Source organism: Mustela erminea, chromosome 14, assembly GCF_009829155.1.
Source record: "Mustela erminea isolate mMusErm1 chromosome 14, mMusErm1.Pri, whole genome shotgun sequence".
Taxonomy (NCBI): Eukaryota; Metazoa; Chordata; class Mammalia; order Carnivora; family Mustelidae; genus Mustela; species Mustela erminea.
Genome location: NC_045627.1, coordinates 78,837,795 through 78,853,635, shown reverse-complemented (window position 1 = coordinate 78,853,635; position 15,841 = coordinate 78,837,795). Strand labels below are relative to the sequence as shown.

General features: G+C 37.1%; 1 protein-coding gene across 1 annotated transcript in view; it reads left to right on the top strand.

Annotated features, from left to right (window-relative positions):
- The window catches only part of PDZD8 (PDZ domain containing 8), a 74,051-nt gene that overhangs the window by 40,722 nt on the left and 17,488 nt on the right, over positions 1-15,841 (top strand). The gene's annotated exons all lie outside the window — the stretch shown is intronic.

Sequence of the window (15,841 nt, the reverse complement as noted above, 5' to 3'; positions counted from 1 at the left end):
CTTACCTTATACTAGGTGCTGTGTTAGATTCAGGAAACAGTCCAGAAAAAGAAAAGACCCTGATTTTATGGTGTTATCATGGGGTAGAGGTTTAGCGTGAGGGTTAGAAGAAGAGAGAACTGAACTACGTGTTACAGGATGGAGATAGAAAATGACAATAAATGGGTAAACCAAAAAAGTGAAGGTAATTTCCAGAGATTGACAGATACTATGAAAAAAATAGGATTATGATAGAACAGATTCTTCAAAGCTGGTGATAATAAGGAAAACCTCTAAAGAGATGACACTGGAGCGCAGGATACCCCAGTTAGAATTTCAGATAAATAGTGAATAATTTTGTTTGTTTCAAGTATTTACCTAATTTTTATATGCTAAGTCTGACGACTGTTCACTAAGACAAGGCCTGAATTGTGAAGAGGAGCAAGCCACATGGAGAGTCTGGGGAAATGAGGCAGTGGAAGGCATTTCCAGCAAAGGCAGCAGCAGATGTGTGAGGGCGTGTGAGTTTGAGGAACGAAAAAGAAGGCTAGTATAGCGAGAGCATGATGTGAGAGCTAGAGAGTCACGCTTAATCTTGTAAGGGGTTTGAATTTCATTATTTGTGGTGGGAGAGTTTTAAGACATGATCTTGTGTACATTTTGCAGTAAATGTTCTGCTCGTATAGACAAAGGATTATAGAAGACAAGAGTAAACCTAGAGCAAGGTTGGTTAGGAGGCATTTAGGGGCATTGTTGGTTACTGTAACTAGGTGGTAGCTGAGGAGATAGAAAAAAGAATGGATTTAGGCTATGCTTTTGGTGTATGAAGGATTTAGAGTTCTGGTTTCTTTTTTTTCCTTTTTTTAGTGTATTTTTTTCTTTTTAATGTCATGATTTCTTTTTTGATAAGAAGAAAGGAAACAAACAAACAGTCACCTAAATTGCAAGATTGAAAAACTATAAAGACTTTTAAAATATTTTAAATGCTAGAATTAAAAAAAATATAGTGCTTTGCTCTCAACATGTTTTAAGGGGACTTGGTTGGATTCTTTTGAGCCCTTAAATGAATAAAAATTGTCACTAGTTTTTGGTTAATTTGTTTCCAAAATAAGTTGGTAGTTTCTGAATATTCTGAATAAAAATTTTAATAGTAATTATTATGTGCTTCTTGTGTTTTGCATAAATCTAGTAGTCTATTAAAGATTTAGAGCGTTTATCAAAATTATCTACAGAATATCTATACTAAGCCCACGATGTTTCACAATGGAAACAAGAGTTTCAGAATTTTATGGCTGAAGCAGGGGTGTTGGGGGCAGGCTATGTCCTAAAGGAACAATATCCCCTTTTTTTTAGATAATTTATTTCATTTATTAAGTATATACTGAAATATTATGGGTTTGGTGGTAATAAAATTCCAAGAGTGCTTCTTGGAACCCCCAAACCTTGCTGGAGTTACTTTTTAGTCTTTTGAAAAATAAGATCCATTTAGCACATCATTAGTTTTTTTGCAGGAATAAATTATAATTGTATTCTTTAAAGATGTATTTAAGAACTTAGATATTTTATTGTTTCTATTACATTTAATTCTTGGTGGCAATAATAATAATAATATTAATAATAATTCTTTGTGGCAATATAGCCAGTTCTGTGATTATTATTTGTAGCCAATACTATTTCTCTGTTACGTCTTCATTATGGTGAATATGTACTTCTGAACTATGCTACCTAGCTGTTTTATAGTAGTAATGATGTGCTTTTAGTATTTCTAAAATAACCTGTTATTCTTTGTAGCATCTTAAAAAGTAGTCACAGTTCTCAATTTTTAAAATAGGTCTGTAAGCATGTCTCCATGCTCTTGGAGAACATGACTTCTTTTTTTTTTTTTAATCGAACCACGTTTTATTTTTCTGAACTCCGAATTATCTGAAGGTAGAAACACATTTTTAGCATATATACAAATAGGATGTGTACTTCAGTGGGATTTCTTCAATCCCCATATTTTAGAGAAGGTACTAGAGCTCTTTCTGGAATATCTAGGTTTAGGTATATATGTCAGACTTAGTTGTATTCTAAATATCTGAGGTTATCTGTAATTCTTATTGAGGATATTTTTATTTTTTTATTTTTTTTATTATTAACATATAATGTATTATTTCCTTCAGGGTACATGTCTGTGATTCATCTTTTTTTTTTTTTTTTTTTACTTTTTTAATGGTAATGTGGTATTTGGATGTTCCTTTGGCCTTAAATTGTTTCTAAATTAACATAATTCCTTTGTGTAATAACTGTTGTGAATATCCTTACAAAAAATTGAGTAGTATGAAATTCTTTTGGAATAAATAGAGTAATTTTGACCAGGGTGGGATAGTAGGGGGGAGTAAAGCTGGAAAGGGAGGACAGGCCACAGAGTTTGAATTTATGGAAGTAGTAAAGAGCTATTAAAGATTTTGAGCACAGGAATGACATGGTTAAAATAATGGTTTTTAGGAAAGTCTCCCATTTCTTTGGTGGTCATTCGTACCTCAGCTTTCTTTTAAGTTACATGTCAAACAATTTGAAGCAATTCCTCAGAGGAATAAAATAACCAGTTTGTTCTGAATTACATGAATACATGAAAAAGCATTTTTGTTTTATCCAGGTATGAAATGGTCATAACTTGCCATTGCTAATGGCATTTTCAGTTTCCCTTGTTATATTTGCAGAAGTATGAGATTAGACAGCTTTAATATTTTACAGAAAAGGTTAGTAAGACTTTAATCTTGAGTCACAATTTTAGGTCTTTGCATATGTCCTAGGTAGTTTTGGAGAAGAATTCTAGGTTACTAATTACATCTGGTGTCAAAAATGTCAGCAGCAGTTAAGTGTCTCCAGGCATTAAATTACATAGGACTGAATTTAATAACTCTCGGGAGAAGAATTCATTGTGTTCTTTAGGACTACATAAAAGATTACAGAAGAGGATTTGATCATTTGCAATATATTGCAAATTGGGATAGAAAAAAAGAACATCATTAAAAAATAAGTGTGTGAAAGTATTTGATGAGTTTACAAGCTATCTTTGTATAAATACAGTTTTCAGGCTTAAATTAATTTTTTAAATGTTGAAATTCATTCAGTGAAGAGAGCCACTAGTTTCAGTGAATATGTAGAATGAAAGAAACTTAAGTCTTTCCATATTTTAAATGTGTCTTTGAGTCTTTAAAGCATTATAGTGTATCTTATGTTGCTGATAGTGGAAGATCATTAATAATAACAATAGATGAAAAAGCTTTAGGGACACCTGGGTGGCTCAATGGGTTAAGCATCTGCCTTTGGCTCAGGTGTCCTGGGATCCAGTCCCACGTTGGGCTGCCTGCTCAGCAGGGTGTCTGCATTCCTTCTCCTCCTCCCTCTGCTTGTGCTCTATTTCTCACTTTCTTTCTTCCTCAAATATAAATAAATAAAATCTCAAAAAAAAAAAAAAAAGAAAGAAAAGAAAAAAGCTTTAAGTTTGTAGTGTTGGCACAAATGTTGGGAGGTGGAGATGGAACAGTCTTAATGCATTAGCTGCAAATATTAGCAAAGCCAAGTGAATAGTGGTTTAAGCAAGAAAAAGACTTATCTTGTATGAGAAGCTGTGAGTTAGGATGGCAGCTCAGTGATACTCTAAGCACAGAGCCTTGGCTCTTAACTGGCTTCCTCCTCCATCACCCCTGGTGTGGGATTTTTATCCTCATAACTGCAAGATGTCTAATGCACCCTGGGTATCCACCTTTCAAGAAAAAAAGTAATGTTGGGGCACATGGGGTGGCTCTGTCAGTTAAGAGTCTGCCTTCAGCTCAGGTCATGATATCAGGGTCCTGGGATCAAGCCCCACATCAGGCTCCCTGCTCAGGAGGGAATCTGCTTCTCCCTCTCCCTCTGCTCCTTCTCTCTCTCTCTCTCAAATGAAATCTTTAAAGAAAAAAATCAAAAGCAGGGGTGAGGTCTAAAGCATGCTAAATGCACATGTCAGCCGGGTTTTGTCCTTTTTAAATGCTTTCCTGGATGGTCCCAGGGATCCACTTGTATCCATTGGCTAGAACTGAGTCACTCAGTGTCCCCAACAGCAAGGAACTACAGAGAATCACTTTAGTTTTTTAGGCTTTGTAGAGTAGAAGGCACAGGTGAAGGTTATGAATGCAGTTTAGGTGCCCAGCCCACAGTCTTCTATCAGAAAATATTCAAATCTGTCTGAGGACTTATTTTTAAGGGAATTTTTCTTATATATTGGGATGTAAGTGAGTAATTGAAAAGAATATGGATTTCTTCCTGTTTTGAAATGGACAAATAAATAGAAAGGAATCTTCTGGGTCCCTGAATATACAGTAGATGGGCAGAAGGGAAATTCTGGAACAGTCGTGTGTTCAGTAAAAATGGAAGCACTTCATGTCTTATGGAACCCAATGTGCAGGCTCCCAAGGGAACTGTGGTTAAAGACATTAGGAGATGTAATGATATTTCAGATCTTCCTGAAAGATAAGAAGTAATAAATCCCTGAAGAGTGTTTTGCTGACATTTGGGGAGAATCCATAAATGATAATTTCGAACTCTTAATCAGAATGAGTATATTCAGAGGGTTATATGGTGTCCATTGGCAATGCGCAGTTGGCAACTGCTATAAGAAAGGCTTTAGAGAGGGTCAGCCATACCACAGATTGTGAAGTCAGAAGAATTCACCTCCTAGATTCTAGATTTGATCTGTTTTGACCTGAGTTGTACTTTTTCTTCATTGCTACTTCCCAATCAAAAACCTCGGTTTTTTTAAGGGATCTGATTCTGAAAGATAAATAATTTGTATCAGGCTTCCTCAGTTTTCTTCTTAAACATACCCTTAAAATTAAAGAGGCATCTGAGGAAATGATCCCAATTTTCAAAGAATTATAAGTATGAGCGAGGCATGGGAACCAAATATATAACATGAGTCTGTGAAATACTTTGCCCAGATAAAAAGAGCCAAAGGCTTTTGTCTATAGGATCTGTCCTTGTTCCATTAAATCCCACTACTCTAACAAAGATTGGACTGAGTGGTGTTCTAATAATTAGAAGACATTTGAGAGTGGTAGTAGTGGAATCAGTGTAGAGCAGAGGCAAGGAGACCTCTAAAACTCAGGAGATGGGATCTGAGTGGAAGGATGACCTTCATAATAAAATGAGCCATGCTCAGTTGCCCAAGATTGAGCCTGATTCAGAGGCAATCTGCCTTATTATAGATCACAGTGAGTCTCCCTATACTTTCAAAGTAAAGGTTGAGGCAGCTGAATCCAGGAAACACTTGGTAGAGGGACCGTAATCAGTTGAAAGAAAATACAGTTAATAGGGAACTCATTCCCTGCTTAATCTAATATTACAGTGCTAAACAGCCGTATAGAAGAAATGGAAATAGTAAATGTGTTTCAACTTTCAGAAAGTTTTTGATGAAGAACCATACGAAAGGTTCCTAAATTATTTCTTTAGCAGATATCTGTATCCTTTGTTACAGATAGAGCTGCCTTAAGGATAAAGATGACCAGGTATAATATCTGGAGTGATTGAGTCTAGGACTTTGATCAGTTTTCACAAATTAGCTGAAAACACACTATCCAATGGAAATAAATAGTATACCATTATGTGATTTTAAGTTATCTTGTGGCTGCATTTAAAAAGTAAAAATAAATAAGTGAACTTAATTTTAGTAATGTTTTACTTGATCAGTATACCCAAAACATTGTTATTTCAACATGTGATCTACATAAAAAGTGAGGAGTTTGGGATTTTTTTTTCCTTCTAAAGTCTTTGAAATCTGGTGCATATTTTATAATTATAACACATCACAATTCATCCTAATCAGGTTTCAAGTGCTCAGTAGCCACATGTAGCTAGTAGCTATTCTACTGGACAGCACAAACCAAAAAGAAGGATGTACAATATAATATGCAGATTTACACATGGCACAAAACTTTTCTAAGATGCTCCCAAGTTAAGAGGAACAAAATGAAGAAAAAGCTCATAGGACTGTTGCATAAGAATTCAAAACTGTGCTTAAAGTATATGAGCTCTAGGATCCTTAAAGAAATAAATATGTCTTTGTGCCTCCAAACAAAAAATTTCAGCTTAACATGAGAATGGTGTCACAAAATGAATACACTTATTTAAAAACCGTGAAATTCCCACAGAATTAATTATTTGTGCAATCCTGGTTTTTATAATACAAGTAATTTATGAGAGCTAGATAATGTGGGGAGAAAAAGGTAAAGTTAATATGGCAGTGAGATAGCCATATATAGATAAGTGAATGGGGAAAAGTTAGTGATCTTCAGCTAAAAATACAAAGGTAGGTGAATGATTAATGGAAGCATAAAAACACAAAAAAGAAACAAGATGATCAACAAATATACTGAGCAAGGAAATAGATCTTTAGGGCAATGAAAATAAATCATGTCCCTGATGGTTGATGATCAGATGATATAAATGCTAAAAGAAATTTACTTAAAAGGTCTTTGATAATTCTGCACACTGCCTACTTGCTGGTAGACTTTATAGGGAGACAAGTAATGCTATGTGTATCGTACCTAGTGGACACCCTGAAATGTCCCAGTTGTTCAGTCAGTGTCCTAGGAGGGTAAGTGGAGGATAAGTGATCATTTTGAAATACAAATCTGATCTTTCGGTTGCCTTCTTAAATTTCTCAATGGTTTCATGTAGCTCCTAGAATGAGATAAATTCTTTGATGTCCCCCACAAAGCACTCCCTGGCCTGGCCTCTGTTTCTCCAGCCTTCTCTTCTACCCTTCCATTCGGCTTTAGCTATACTGACCATCTTTCACTCTTTCAGACTTGCCATACTCTGTGTACTACACAGCTTTTGAACATGCACACCCTTCCCCAGCCCCTTTTTCTACATGCATGGTGTGCCTTTCCCCATTCTTCAGATCTCTGTGGCAACCCTTAGCTTGTTCACCTTTAGATACATTATTGGGCCTGAGCCCTGCACCATGTATGACAGGGCTGACCTCCACTGGCAGTTTTTCCAGGGCTTTAGTATCAGTTGACTCTCAGCTGTGTTTAACCCATGTGAAGTTCTGATGGGAAGTAGAAGTGGACTGGGGAAGCCGGGGTATTCTTCCTGTTCCCCTTGGCCTTGGACAACAAACATGTTTGGCAGCTATTATCTCTCCTCCAGGGCTCTGTGCTTCTCCTAGGACAGACCCACTGTATTTCCTGCTTATGCTGGGTGCTCTATCATCTGGCTGGTTCTGGTCTAAGACCAATTCCTCCCTCTGTTCTTCCAGCCTAAGGTTGGTAGCGACTTTTGCTAGTATCTGAGTCGCTCCACTGTCTCCTGTTTGGTTTTCAGTTTTATCATTGAGTAATCATTCCCCTGTTTTGACGTACCGCTATTTCAAATACTAAGGTGTTTTCTGATCAAACCTTATCAAACCCTGGCTGATACTTCAACCAGTCATCATTCTTCTAGAAAACTTTGCCTAGTGAGCATAAGATACATTGGGAATATCTTTTTAAAAGATTTTTATTTATTTATTAAAGAGAGTGACAGAGAGAGAGTGGTGTGAGCGCAGGAGCAGAGGGCGGGGCAGAGGGAAAGGGAGAAGCAGGCTCCCTGCCAAGCAGGGAGCCTGATGTGGACTTGATCCCAGTACCCTGGGATCACGACCTGAGCCAAAGGCAGACGTTTAACCAACTGAGCCACCTAGGTGTCCCAGGAATATTTCTCATAGTTGGGAATTCATACTTATATTTCTATGGTAATTTGATTGGTGTTATCTTCATCAGTGTCTTTCTTTATCACAAACACTATGATTGTTTTTGCTTATAGCAGTTGGCATTTAGTGGAAATTCAGTGAATGTTTTTGGGAATACTGAAAATGCCTGACTAGCTGTGAGCCTCCATTTACCCTTGGACTTTTTTCTTCTAGACTTCTAGGTTTCAACATGCCTTAATCACAAAATGAGATTTACTACTCAGTATTCCTTCTGTTTATAAAAGCCTAGTTTTAATATTTTTTTTAAGATTCTACTTATTTATTTGTCAGAGAGAGAGAGAACACAGTCGGGGGAGCAGCAGGTGGAGGGAGAAGCAGGCTTCCCACCGAACATGGAGCCTGATCCAGGACTCAGTCCCAGGATTCCAGGATCATGACCTGAGCTGAAGGCAGGTGCTTAACCGACTGAGCCACTAGGGAGTCCCAAAAGCCTGGTTTTAGTTTACAAATATGGTACATAATGGTATAATGGCACTATTAAAAACATTAAAAGAACTTCTCACTCTATGTATATAGTTCAGTGTAGCCTAAATAAAATGACTGTGATTCAAAATTTACTTGTCTTACTTCCCTTTTGGTTTTGGAGAGTTTTAGAAGTCTTGCTGAATGCTAGCTGTCCAGATCTGTCTGCAGTTTGTTGACTATACATACAAAGAGTCAAAAAAGAGTTCCCTAAAGAACTCTGATTACAAGTAAGAACATCTGAGACAGACCAATTTATAAATACATTAGATGCTTCTGAGCTGGCATTTTGGTGTGTTTGCTTAAGGCCAGATGTCTTGCAGATAGCATTTTGGTGTTCCTATTTAACCATTTGCCATTTACAGTCTTAATCTTATCAAAAGGAAGAAAAAGATTAGGGCAAATAAAGCTTTTTTGAAAATGCCAGTTTTTATGAAAACTCTGGTTTAATTCAATTTGATAATATTTGTGAATACAGTAGGGACTCAATGGAATTTTAATCATATATAATGTTCTGTAATTTGGCTTCTTAAGTAAACTAAATGCCTTTCAAGCTTTAGTTGTAAATTCTATGCAGCATTTCTGCTCTTAGTCTAAATGGTGTTACTCGGGCCACAGTAAACTGGAGGGTCCTGAGGAACAAAATTCAAAAACAGTGTTCAAGTTCTACTAATATCAGTGTTTAAGTTCATCTAGCTTAAAAATGAGGGATGCAGTTCTTTGTTTCATAGTTTCTTAGTGTGTTTAATATGATTGTGAAATACTGTGAAAAGAGTAGAAACTTAAGTTAAAATATAGAAACATCAACTCCAATTCACGTAAGGCACTTTGTGAATATGAAAAAGCCCAAGGGGTGCCTGGGTGGCTCAGGCAGTTAAGTGTCTGCCTTCAGCTCAGGTCATGATCTTAGGGTCCTGGGACCGAGCCCTGCGTGGAGCCCCGCATCAGGCTCCTTGCTCAATGGGAAACCTGCTTCTCCCTCTCCTTCTGTCACTCCCCCTGTTTGTCCCTGCTCCATCCCTGTCAAATAAATGAAAGAGAAAAAAAAAAAGCTGAATATGAGGTATAAGCAGTGAAGCAGTGAAAAAGTAAGATCAACAGTAGGATCAGCAGTATGGGAGCATAAGTATTATAGTTAGCATTTGAATGTTCTGAGAGAGTTTGAGAACCAAATACTATGGAGGGGAGATAGCATTCTGCTAGGAAAACTGAGAAAGAATAGGAGGTGACATTTGAGCCAAGCTTCCCACGTGTATGTAGTGTTTTGAGATGGTAGGGAGGGCATTTCAAGGTGAAGGACATGAGTTAAAACCAAATAAAGAATGAGAATGGTTGAGTATGTTTAGGATACGTGTTATCCAGACTGACTAAAGAATATGGTAGTGTAGGAAGATTATACAAAACAGCAATAAAAAGGTTGGGCCGTATTACAGAAGTGCTTTAAATACCAGACTAAGAAATTTAGCTGTTACTCTGGAAGACAGTAGGAGTTATGGAAGCTTTTAGAATGAAAGTGATCTCATCAGAATCTTGGTTTAAGGCAACTTGGTTCTGAATTTGAGTCGTAGCTAGCTCACGCTAGGTCACTTCTTGGCAGCATGATCTCAGCATCCTCAAATCCATCTCCACAAGCACTTAATTCCTCTATAAAATGGGACTGGTAGTGCTTCACGTGGATGTAGGAGGGATAAATGAAATCTCTATATTAAAATGTCTCGTTCAAGGGACACCTGGGTAGCTCATTCAGTTAAGTGTCTGCCTTTAGCTCAGGTCATAATCCCAGGGTGCTGGGATGAGTCCCACATCTGGCTCCTTGCTCAGCGGGGAACCTGCTTCTCCCTCTGCCTGCCACTCCCCTTGTTCATGCGCTCTTGCTTTCTCGCTAACAAATAAAATCTTTAAAAATAAATAAATAAAATGTCTAGTTCAGTATCTGGCATACAGTATTTAGTAACTAATAACTTCACTAAATCTGGCAGCAAATGGATAAAGTCAAACATGATTTATGAGGCAAGGAAGCGAAACAGTAGAGATGAGGGGCAATGAAGAGTCGGAACCAGAATGGTGACAATGAAAGCTGAAAATAGAATCAGTGTGACTTGGATACCACTAGAAATGCGGCGTTTGGGGAGAGTGAGACGGGAAGCCAGAAGGACTGAAGCCATGAGGTGCCAGGAAGAGGAGAAAGAAGATCTCATTCTGGACATGTTGGGTTTGAGGTACAGTGGTTATCAAAGGTCAGTCTAGACATGGAATTTTGTTCATATGCTGCCTTGATCTGCTGTTTTTTGTTTTTATGCTTCTGATGCTGTCATTTAAGTCTTGACATCTAGTAAGTTGAACACTTTAGTTGGGGTTATATATGCTCTGTTTTTAGATCTCTTTTTCAAATAAAGAGAATCAGAATGGTTTCACAAAAAAGTAGTAAGAATCTAAAAATTTTTAGAAGAGCTTTTGAAAACAAGTTGAGAAAATAATATTAGTAAAATTTAAACACTGTTTTTGAATTTTGTTCCTCATGACCCTCCAGTTTACTGTGGCCCGAGTAATACTCATTCACTCAGTCCATATTTTGTCATGCACTAAAGCATCCTATTTATGAGGCAGAGTACACCTCCCACAGAAACCCATGTAGCCAAATAGCTCATTTCCCAAGTCATACCCTCAGAAGCCAGTTGCAGAAGTAGGGAATAAACAATTAGAAAAGTGTTGGGTGTTACCAGAGATCCTGCAGTACATTGCACCTCCCTGCCTGCAGGTGTTCAGTCCCCTAGTTATTAGGAGCAGTAACAAGATCTGAGCACTCTCTTGTGCCAGCCATGATTGTAAGACTCTGTATGCAGCAGCCATTTAATTCTCTTAGCAGCCTCATGAAAATAGGCACGCTTGTCATCACCATTTTAGATGGGAGGAAATGGAGGCACACAGAAAGTAACTTACCTAGGTCCCCCAGTCTGCACACCCAGGCAGTGTGACTCCAGAGCTGGTGGTCTTAATTACTGTACCATCCCACCAGTGGTGGGTTCAGATGTGGCCCCTTTGACACTAATTCTGTGCCTGCAGAACAACTTATTTCCTAGTCTCTCAAATGGATGTACTAGTAACAGTACAAGGGTTACATACCTGTGAAACACTTGGCACAGTATCCGGCCCGTAATAACTATAATAGATAACTATTACCATCAACCTTGACCTGAATCCCACCTCCTTTGCTCCTTTGTTTTTAGTGCTGACATTTTATACATCCTTTTAAACCCTTCCTGTGACAAGGTGAGAAGGACAGGGGAATAGCTTCCTCAGTCATGGGATAGTATCGTTTGTTTTGTAAGACTTATGAGCCAAATAGTGACTTTTAAGAACATCAGCAAGTTTAAAAAAAAAAAAAAAATGAAGTTTAATAAGGGTTCTTTTAAGAAGGTGGAGATCAGCCAGCTACTGGCCATCTCAAGTGAGGATAAAACATGGACAAGCATTTCAATTTCAGGAAGGTTTAAGATAAATTAAGAATTTTGTAGAGGGGGCACCTGGGTGGCTTGGTGGGTTAAAGCCTCTGCCTTAAGTTCAGGTCATGGTCCCAGGTTCCTGGGATTGAGCCCCACATCGGGCTCTCTGCTCGGCAGGAAGCCTGCTTCCTCCTCTCTCTCTCTCTGCCTGCCTCTCTGCCTATTTGTGATATCTGTTTGTCAAATAAATAAATAAAAATCTTTAAAAATTTTTTCATAGAAATAAACAGTGTTCATGTCATAGCATAGAAAAAAGCCTAGCTATCTGTCATTAATAGTGTAGTTTTAGAACATTTGGAAAGTAGTAGTATATGGGACTAACCTGAGATCTCTAGCACTGACTTTTTCATTTTACTGTAAATGTGAACTTCTGTCATTTACTAATTGAAATTACTTTCAGATAAATATATTAAAAGTAAAACTAGGTTGAAGGTTTCTTTTGTATCTTCAAATGGGCAAGGGCAAAAGGCAGCAACAACCACACTTAACTCCTGTGTCCTGTTAAACAGTCAGTCTTACTTAGTATTTCCATAAGGTGCTGTGTATTTCTCCACATAAATATTGAACATGACCTGTTCAAAGTGGGTTTAGGACAGCTGTGTTTCTCATTTGTAAGCATGTTAATTTACATTGATATTGAATCGTACTATACAAATAAGTGGTTATATTGAAAGCTGCTTATATATAAACAGTGTGCTCTATACTAGAAAAGATAAGAATGTTTTATTAATCATTGTAAATAAGACTACTTCTGGGTAACTCATTATATTTCTTTAAACGTTATCAAGAGACTCGTAGGGTATGGACGGATGGCTCACTTTCTAAATGATGTGTGAATTAGCTTTCGTAAATTGGTCAACACTGAGAATTTTGTTAGAAGTCTAAGCGGGAAGCCATTGAGCATAAAGAAGCAACATAGGTATCATGAAGCAGAATTTTAATTTCCTTGTGTTATACTCATGAATAAACTAAACAATAAAATCAGCAGTTTCTATAAGATAAAAGTGATATGTTTGGAAATTGCTATAAGCTGTATTTTTTGCCCATATTTAAAAAATTCAGAAAGCTGTAAAGAAAACTGTGAAAGCCAACAATAATCCTACTACCCAGGGAGACCACCGTTAACTTTTTAGAAGAACTTTATAAACACAAGTATATACATACTATTCACAGGTTATATTTATGGTTCCTTAAAAAAGAGATCACGTCTTTTATAACCTGCCTTTTTTCCTACTTAATGATATACTGGGGGCCTATTTTTATTTCCATATACATGTGTTATTTTTATTTCTGCTTGATACTCCACTATGTGCCATAATTTATTTAACCAATTACTTATTAACTAACCTGTACACTTTCCCTTTAAAAAAAAAAAGATTTTATTTCTTTATTTGAGAGAGAGCATGAGAAGGAGAAGGTCAGGGAGATGCAGACTCCCCACTGAGCAGGGAGCACCGATGCCTGGACTACAGGATCTGACCTGAGTCGAAGGCAGTTGCTTAACTAACTGTGCCACCGAGGTGCCCTTTCCTATTTTCTGATGTTGTAAAGAAATCTCTAATGTCACTGTGAATATATTCATGCACATCCATTGTTGAAGTCATGGTTTGGCATACTTTTTCTGTTAAAAGCCAAACAGCAAATACTTCAGGCTTTGTAAGTCAGATAGTCGTATTCACAACTACTCAGCTCTGCTGTCTTAACTCTAAAGCAGCTAGAGACAATACATTAACAAATGAGCGTGGCTGTTTTCCAGTAAAACTTCTTTAAATAACAGTCCACAGGTTACAGTTTGTTGACCCTTGATCCAAATGATTCTTTGGTCTGAGACTGTGCAAAAGTAAAAGGCTATTGGTACATATTTCACAGTTGCATTCCAGCTAGAAAAAGGTCTATAGATTGTTTCAGTGTTAATTTTCTGACTTTGATACTTGTATTGTGGTTTTAAGAAAATGGCCTTGTTGAAAATGGCCAAATATTTAGAGGTAAAGGAGGCATTATGTCTGCAACTTATTTTCAGATGGTTCAGAAAAAATATGCAGAGTGAGACCCAAATGTGGCAAAATGTTAACAATTGGGAGGGCTGGATTCAGGATAAAATGGAAATCCTTTGTACTATTTTTGCATCTTTTCCATAAGTTTGAAATGATTTCAAGATTAAAAATAATAATCCGTCTCTAAGACTCTTTAATGAGTCTTTAAGACTCATTATTTGGCATCTATTTTCTATATAAAGCCAAACAGTAAATACATTCTTTAAAGAGTCTTAGCTGTAATACTAAACTTGCTTCTTTTCTTCAAATATGCCTAGCTTTCATCTCCTCATTTCAAAGCTACTGCTCTCATTGTTGGATATATTGCCTCCACTCCTGACCTGGCCTGATAAACTATTACTCTTTCAAGTGTCAAATTAAATTTGTTTTTTAGGAATGCCTTCCTTGATTTCTAAATGTTATTAGGCGACGCCCATTAAATCGCATATGTAGTATTGTAATTATTTGTTCAACCTACCTGTTCTTCCTGCTTCCATGAGGCCAGGGAAGCTCATCTGTGTTGTTCACAGCTACACCTCAAGGGCAAGTGCCTAAGCATTTGAATGAGTGAGTGAATCAATTGGTGCATTTCTTCCCATCACTTTTCTTCCTTGGTAGCTTTTCTGTAGGTTTTGGTAAATGTGTGTTTCTTAAATCAACACTGATTTTCTAAAAATGTTACCAACACTTCATTTTGAGAAGAGGAGTTATAGAATACACTGATATGTCTGAAGATCATGAGTGCCTTTTGAAATTGTAATGTAGTGAGAATTCTGGTAGAAAGGTCTTGGTTTATTACCTCATGGACCGGAAAGACTGGGAATAGCTACTTGGCATTTAAAAGCCTGCTGATAAAAGTTCCGGTATATACTCTGTTGTGTCCATATGTGTGCACATTGTTTGTGTGCCTTTTCTCCCATCCCTGCCCAGCTACTCTACTAAAAAAGCTGGGAAATAGTTATCAGGGTATCTTTTTCAGAAATATACTTGATGAAGAAATACTCAAAAGTATACCTGCTCGTAGTAATTTAGGGTCTTTCACTTACTGATTCTTTTTCTTGGACTTCTGGGTTGTTTGGGTTTTTTTTTAAATCTCCCTCCATGTTAAAAGCTTGTATAGGATAGAACAGTTTGTAAAAGAGCTATATTGATGTGTTATTAAAATATATCCTTTTCTTATCCATTGTATAAAATTATGTGCATGTTAGGAAGGGATTAAAAAATCAATATGTTGTTTTCCCCCCAGGTGAAAATACAGCATCCCAGCTGGGTCCAAGAAAGGCTAAAAGGATGTCAGAGTATGAGAGCTCTTAAAGGCTATCTTGGTGTTTTTACTAAATTGCTCTCCACAAAATAGCTAGAATTTTTTAACCTGTGTCTGACATTATTGGCAAAGTTAAATGCAGGCTGTCTGCAATCTTGTATGTATTGACTTGTGATTCAGAGCCTGTAATTGCTGTTTAGTTAGTATGTGTCAGCAATTCTTGACAATTGATAAACTTTTTTGGTATGAAATTCAGAAAATAATAGAAGTAATATTTCTACTCCATTAAAACCTACTTTTTGGTTTTAACAAAACTCTGGCCAGTTAACACAGACTAAGCCACACAGAAAACACTACATCCTACTTTTATGCTGTATTTGTAACTTTACAGTTGCATAAATACAGCACTTTGAGTTTAATGAGATATTTTCTGTGACTGTCTCTAACACTGTATTTGTTAAGTTAGAGCTTATTTGAAACGGGTGTCTACCAAAACTAGCTAGAGCAAAAAAGAGGTACTTTTTTGGTGTTGCACAGATGCCACAGGCAGATGTGAGGGCCACTGTTCATGGTTTTGTGGGTTAGACTCTGCTTAACCTTTAGCAGGAGTGTAGCTAGGCCTTAGAAACAAACTGGAACCAGAAACTAAACCATTGTCAGGCCTCTCCTTCTTCTCTGCTCCTGGCTATTTATATGCCTTATTCTTCACTCTGCAGACTGACTTTGTTTCCCACTTCATAGGAAGATATACCAATGCCTACAGCTAGCTACACTTATATATATCCCATTCAAGGAATCGCTGAATTTGATGAATTCCCAC